This window comes from Oryctolagus cuniculus, chromosome 12, assembly GCF_964237555.1.
Source record: "Oryctolagus cuniculus chromosome 12, mOryCun1.1, whole genome shotgun sequence".
Taxonomy (NCBI): Eukaryota; Metazoa; Chordata; class Mammalia; order Lagomorpha; family Leporidae; genus Oryctolagus; species Oryctolagus cuniculus.
In genome coordinates, this window is record NC_091443.1 from 60982920 (window position 1) to 60990330 (window position 7411).

At 39.8% G+C, this 7411-nt stretch overlaps 1 pseudogene; it reads right to left on the minus strand.

The window, feature by feature from the left end:
- Positions 1 to 7020: 7020 nt before the first annotated feature.
- On the minus strand, positions 7021 to 7176 carry LOC127484085 (U2 spliceosomal RNA; annotated as a pseudogene).
- Positions 7177 to 7411: the final 235 nt, after the last annotated feature.

Here is a 7411-nt window from a genome sequence, read left to right on the forward strand (position 1 = left end):
TTGAGTCCTATATCTGTCATTTCATAGATTTCCTCTAATTCTAAATGTTCTTTTAGAGGCATCATGCTACCTTGCTTCTTCATGTCTCCTGTGTCTCTACATTGATGTCTGCCCATCTGGTGTATTTGTCCCTTCTTGTTTATAGGGTGGGTTTTTATTGTGAAAAAGTTTCTGGTTTACCTGAATGCTTTATATCACTTGGCTTGTTGCTTTGGCTTTGGTTCTAGGTGAGCCCAGGAATATAGTCTTTGAGTGATTTCTTGTGTTTTAATCAACGTCAGCTGTGTCTATAAATGGTCTAGTCTGCTGCAGTTCATAGGGGTAGAAGTGTGACTTTGAGATGAATAATGTTTCCTTGTGTGTATCTTTGGTCCACAGAGAGTTCAGTGTCACTCTCCCTGGTGAATGTGATAGCCAGGGCCTTGTTCTTGGTGCTGAGGGGCCCAGGAGTGACTGCCTCCTTGTCCTACTGACAAGCCTGAGTGATGCCTGGGCTTGTGACATTAATTGCTATGGCTCTAGGACTTTGTGATATGGATGGACCCTTCCTGAGGTCCTGCTAGGAGAGTCCAACTAGTGCTGTGACTTATAATATCAACCCTAGTCCTAGGACTACGGGATGTGAACTGGCTCCCATTCCAGTCCTACAGGGTGACTACAAGGTATTACAGGAGATTGTACTCTGGAGTGTATGTGTCCGGAGAGATGGAATGCAAGTAGTTATTCCTGTGTATCCCAGGTGGATTCCAGTGGCACCGAAAAATTTAGAATGAATTGTTACAGTCCTGGTGTTGCAGGGTATAGTGGGGTCATTACCCTGATCTTCCAGGATGGGAGCAGATATGTTTATAGGCTGCTTCTGGTGTTAGCCCCCAGAAGCAAAGGCAAATCCCCCTGGCTCACGCGGTGTGTATGAGTGTAGCTCTAGGATTAATGCCCCAAAACTCCCACAGTTGCATGATGCAAGGGACCTGTGCTTTGCCCCACACAGTAACCCTGTCTCTGACTATGATGCTGGAAGGAGAAGAGGAGGGAGCTGAATATGGTGCTCTGCAAGAGTGGGGGAGGGGAAGGGAGCAAGTTGGCTTCCTTGCTGCAAGCCCAGCGGTTTCTCAGACCCCTGTCAGCTCCCTGGGCTGAAGTAAAAGTCAGGGGGTGATTGTGGAACTCCACTGGAGTGCAAGATGATTTCTTCCTACCTTGTCATGTTAAGATGGCAGCTCACAGCCAGCAACTGGCTGTGCCACTTGGCTGGCGGTAGCAGTGTCCCTTCACACATCAATCATATCTGCCCCACACCTCCAGAACACGCCCTTTGCTCACACTGTCCCCTGAATCTACAGTATGCTTCGCTGAGTGACCTCTTCCCCACACTCAGGTTCTATTCACCCTGCCAAACTCAACACCCACATGAGGAGTGACTACCTCTCTAGTTTCTCCCAGGAAAGCACTGTACTAGTTCATATCTATTGGCTCAGTATAAATATTAGCAGCTATCCCTTTTTGCTTTCTGAATTAGACAACGAATTTTATAGGTACTGTGCCAGTTACCCATTATTACTTCTTAGCTGTAAATACTGAGGGTCTTGACTTATGACTATACAACTTTGCCATGTGCAAAAGTGATGCACATTCAAAAGAAACCAAACTTTGAATTTTGACCCTTTCCCAAGCTGGCAAGTTGTCTATGATACTCTCTCATGATACTGGTCAGGGTGACAAGCAGCAGTTCACAATCACAAGAATAAACTATTAGCACTCTCCCATGTACCGTGTGGCAAAGCTGTGATGTCTACCAGTAGTATTAAATACATTTTTTTACTCATGATATTTTCAACTTATGATGAATTTCTATAAGACAAGCATTTGTATGTACTTTTTTGTTCAGCTTTGTGATACTGGAGCTGGACTCTATAAAGCTCCTTTGCCAAGAGGCCCAGTGTTAGACCTAGTCAGCAGAGGCACCAGAGGGACAGGACGAAAGGGCCCCTTCCGAGCTAGGTTGCTTTTCTTCCTGCTCCCACCATGCAGTGGCCAGTGGTAATGTGTAAGGATTCAGAAATACATACCCTTCAGCAAGTTCCATCCACACCCAAGCAGGTGGCTCTTCTGTGAGTTTTGAAGGCATGCCAATTTACAGTTTCTTGCTCACCAGCACCTCAGCAAACTTTACCATCCAGTGGGCAAAATAATTCACAAATCCAGTTTTTGCCTCTTCCCAAAGAAGGTAAGATTAACATACTAGGCTGGCACCTAACTGCTCCCACTCTGGGAAAATTTCCATGGGAATTGACAAAAATAAAGAAAATGTTTTAGATATAAATGACAATATTAACAAAACAACACCCTTTAGCCTCAAGATTTGTATTATGATTTTTAATAATATTTATGATAATACAAAAACCTAGAATTCAGAAATCAGATATAATAAACTCAAGAAGTTTCCTAAAGTGTGGAATCACAAAAATACATGCTTGTGTTCCTAACAGATTTTATATGTTTTTAAACTTTTGTATTGTAATTTTCCTTAAGGCACAGCTAGTACTGTAACATCAGGCTTTGCACCTAGTATGTGATTTTTAAAAATCAGTTGGAGAAGAGATGTGCTAAATAGCAGCTGAAATATTAGTAAGATCAGAATCTTCCAGGTTTTAATCTCAACATGTTGTGAAGTCAAATTCTAACAGCTAAAAGAATAAGAAGTGAGAATTCTGATGATTCTCTGAAAAGATACATGATCCCAACAAAATATCTCAGTTAGATCTAAATTGGGCTCTGGTGTACTGCATTATTTTTCCATCAAATACTCCAGCTCTTTCTTTGCCCCCCACACCTGCCACCTTCAAGTTGTCGACATCGTACCTGGCCTTGAAGTATGTTTGGGACATTGATAGGCAAGCTGGAATAATAGATGTCAATCCCAAGGCAAACCTTTCAGAGCCAGTGGTATGACTCTTTCCCTAAACCATGAAGCTGGCCATGTACCCACAGTGAATGTGCTTTTAGCTTGGGTTCCATAGGGGCAACAGCATGGAGCAGCCAACACATAATGGACATGCAATAAATATATAAACAAACAAAGCTTTGTGATTATAAGCCATAGAAAATATCAAGTTGTTACCATAGCATACCCTAATTTATTCTAAATAATTTCACATAGCAATGAATAATAAGAAATGAAGTAAAAATCTAACAAAAAGGTCACCAGCTTGAATGACAGAGAATAGCAGAATCCAGGGAGCTCATAGTACGTTGCCACGAACATTTTTACCATGGAACACATTTTTGGGTGCCCTGTTCTGAGTGACATTAATCTGGCTTCTAAATTGCTATTTGTATGATAGACATGTGAAACCCCAAACACCTCCATAATTCTAACTAAGGCACGAAATATTTTGGAGTCTATACATAAGCCAACTATATGAGAGAGGGATATGCACTAATGAGAGAACTAAGTCTAAAAAGTACAAAGCACAAAGCTATGATAGTATGTCAGAAAATATAACAGCAGATTCTTACCCTTACATACATACCTATGAACATAAGGTCATAGACATTTTACTTTGCTCCACGACATTGTAGAATATTTGTTAACGGGAGCTTATAATTATATTGGACAACTTAGTACAACTGACTCAGCTATAAAGAAGAAAGACAACTTTTTAGCATCTGCAAAATATTATTGTAATGTAGAAGAATATATGGAACCCCCAATTATGTAACAAAATAAGGATGGAATGCGTAAAGCAGCCAGATATTTCTATCTTCTATAGCTGCCTATATCCAAACAATGAGAAAACACAACACAGAAAACTTAACTCCAAAACCATGTGGAATGCAGTTCTGATTTATGAAGACTCATATGGCACCACAGGATGCTGCAATAGCCTATGACTGTCATTTTTTAGGGCCTTTGTTAACAATGGGAAGATGCAGAAATTGCAACCTGTGAGACATTATAGTATAATGAACAGAGATAGCATCAGAAGCCACAGATCCAGGCCTCACTCTGATGTTTATTAGCAGTAAAGCCATACACTCTCAGTTTCTGAGAACAGCCGCAGTTTGTGCTGTTGGACTGGCATTTGTATTATTAGCATTCTCATTCACTCTCAAGACAATCCCTATTGAGCAATAAATTATGGATGGGGTCCCCCTACTTTCGTCTTACCTTGAAAATCCATTTAAGATTTCAGAACCCTGGTTTCCTCCAACACAGATACCATGCATGAAAGTGTCTTAAAGATATGTTCTTGAGTACCAAATGCATATCTGGCATCATCATCATCACTATTATTGAAATTGTAGTTATATATCTAATAATAAAATACGGTATCTTTTAAACATCATGTCGTGGCTATTTCCCTCATTCATTTAACAAATATTTGTTAGATTATTACTATGAGCCAGGGATTGTGCTTGGCACTGGGGATACAGGTGAAAAAAAAAATGGTCCATGTCTGCCCATAGCTTTTACATTAATGCCTTTTTGAATATCAAGCCTGTTGGAAATGTCCAAACGTGTAATAAAAGTAAATCCATTTTATTCACATAATTGAGGAGACAACTAAAGTGCAGAAAGTTGATGTTCTTAGCTGACTCTGAAGATCAGTCTATTTCGGATAGAGGTTAAAATCCATGAGTCCTAGTTCACATCCCGGCTCTGGTCAGTTCATTATTTTGTTTTTAAAGGATTAATGGAAATTCCTGTAGAGTCCTTGATCTTGCCTCAAGAGATCTCCTAGTTCATCCTGGCCTCTAGGCAGGATTGCCCTTAAAGGCAAAACAAAAATAAAACTAATCCTTGAAATTGTGCAAAGCTGGTCAGTCATGTTTACACAGGCTCCACAAACCAATCTTCAGGATGTTATTTTCAAGTTTAATGGCCCCATCTTTGGAATTTTATGAGCTGCCACAGTCCTATAGAATTTGAAACAGTCCAACATTCTCAGCTGAGAAACGTAGGACTTTGAGGGGAATGAAAAGGAAGGAGGGAAGCCTTCCATAATCAAATGTCCAAATAAACCACAACCAAGAAGTTTTTAGCCAAGGACTTGCTAAGGTAAATTCTCAGAATGTAAGTAAATATTTGCCTTTTCTGCTATTCTGTTTTTATTTAACAGCTCTTCTTGATACTAATCTATTACTACTCTATCAATACATAGGGAATAAAATTAAGAAACTCCAATCTTAAATAGACCTAAAAAATGAGTGTCTCCAGTTTCAAAAGACCAAAATCAGAACCTAACTGTGTTTTCCACATCCCTTCCAGGTTCCCAAGTGGTATTTAATCAGATCTATGCCATGGGAGTAGGAAAACCTCCTGACAAATCTGAGCCAAATGCTTCTCTAATGCAGCTCGTGCAGCTATTCAGAAAGCTCCAAGTGCCCTCTTTTGGCCTGCAGAGAGAATTGCAATCTCCTTCTATTGTCAGAGGAGCCCTTTGGAAAAAGAATGTGTTTACAACAAAGCCCTTTACTTTCGAGCAAACCACAATGATGACTAGACAAATGGAAGTCACCTCTAGTAAAAGAACTTCTGCTTTCAGAGAGGCTCATTAAATGAGTTTCATTATACATCTCTCAACCCTGGTCGCAAACAAGGCTCATTCGTAACCTTCTCCAGTTGAACACTGGATTTTAATAGCAATTTGTCAGGGAGCACATGGTGCTCTGTCTTGTAAACTGCTTCCACGGACAGGTTGTGGCCAACAGTCACTGCCCTCTTCTCTCTCTATTTAGCATTTATTTCATCCTGTGCTATACCACAGTTAGCCATTTAAAAAACACCTTGTCAATTCCTTGTGGGCATAGATGCCATATTGTTTACCTCCCTAGAACCTAGAATAGAACTTGTCATGTAGCCAGGGCTCTGCATTAGCCAAAAGGATTATGGGATGTGGAAGAACTCTGTGACATCACGGTGAGAATAAATCTCCTCCTTTGATCCATTTTTTTCTAATTCTCCCGTAAACTATTCGCTTGCTGTCCTTTTGGGACCTTTGGAACTTGAACATAGCAACAAGAATCCACTAGGGTGGCCTAAGTTTTCAAAGACAAGAGGAGGAACACGAAGTTTGATGTTTCCTTCCCACGGTCTCTTTTAAAACATCCACAGAGAAAAGATAGTATAAAGTTAGTTGCAATACTCAACCTTCTCCCTAGACAAAGAGCTATTTAGTTGATCTTGTTCAGGTCACTAACTCAAAACCTCTGAGGCTCGATATCAGGTCTTATGATATATCTCCCTGGGAAGAGTTTCCTTGAGCTACGTCCTAAATTAAACATTTTCTGAGATGATCTGCACGTCTGCTTCACCATTCTGATGAATGTCACTGTGCATATGGCAGATGGACATTGGAGACATTTCCTTGATAAATGACAGTGAAATATAACATCCATCTCAAGGATTGTATCACATCTATATTGAATGTAAGTTTCTGAAATTCCACAGAACAAAGAGGAATTTACAGCCCTAAATCATACAGCCCATACAATACAAGCCCATAATGACCACCTGCATGACCAAATTAAGTTTTATCAGCAGTTATCCTAAAAGAGTATTCAAGATTTACTGGGCATACTTGGATCAGATAGCACCATTCTTTGTCATCAATTGGCATTTACTAAGCACCTGCCAAATGCAAGGCATATTGGCAGCTACTTGACTGGAATGGCTGGAAAAGCGATGGATGATGCCAAGGACCATGGTCCCTTAGCAATAGCATTCAATCCACACCACAACTGGCATTTTATAGGCAACATTTGACATACAAGCCCTACTAGAGATATACCAACATAAATGAGTATAACTAGCACTATTCCAGCAACACAGTAATGGATAGCACACTCAAGGATACTTAATATCTGCAAAGATCATAGGAAATAAAATGAACTTTTTGAAAGATACTTGTTGGATGGGATAAATAAAAGGTAGTCCAAGAAGGCTTTATAAATAGCTAAGATAGGAACATCTCTCTCCATTTGGAGTTGTGACAAAGGAACAAAATTCAAGGGCCGTATGGAGAAAGATAAATACATTTGCGTGTAAGAAGTAATCTATTTGGGAAGTAATTTTTAAAACACCCAGAATTTTACTCTCTTTTTAAAGTAGTGTTTCAGGAACTGATGACTGAATTCCTACACTTGATCTTAGCCAAAAGGCCGAGAAGCAATGATGACTGAATTTCAATGTGACATGGTAATTATATGATCTAATGAGACAAAAGTAATTAATTAGTAAAGATTTTATAAAATTTATAATTTTTCTTTTTAAAATACAAGTTGATAGGAGAGTTACTTATAACTGGAGAATATTATCACTGGGGCAGGTGCTGTAGTATAGTGGATAAAGCTGCTACTGTGGCACTGGCATCCCATATGGCATTGGTTTAAGTCTCAGCTGCTCCAC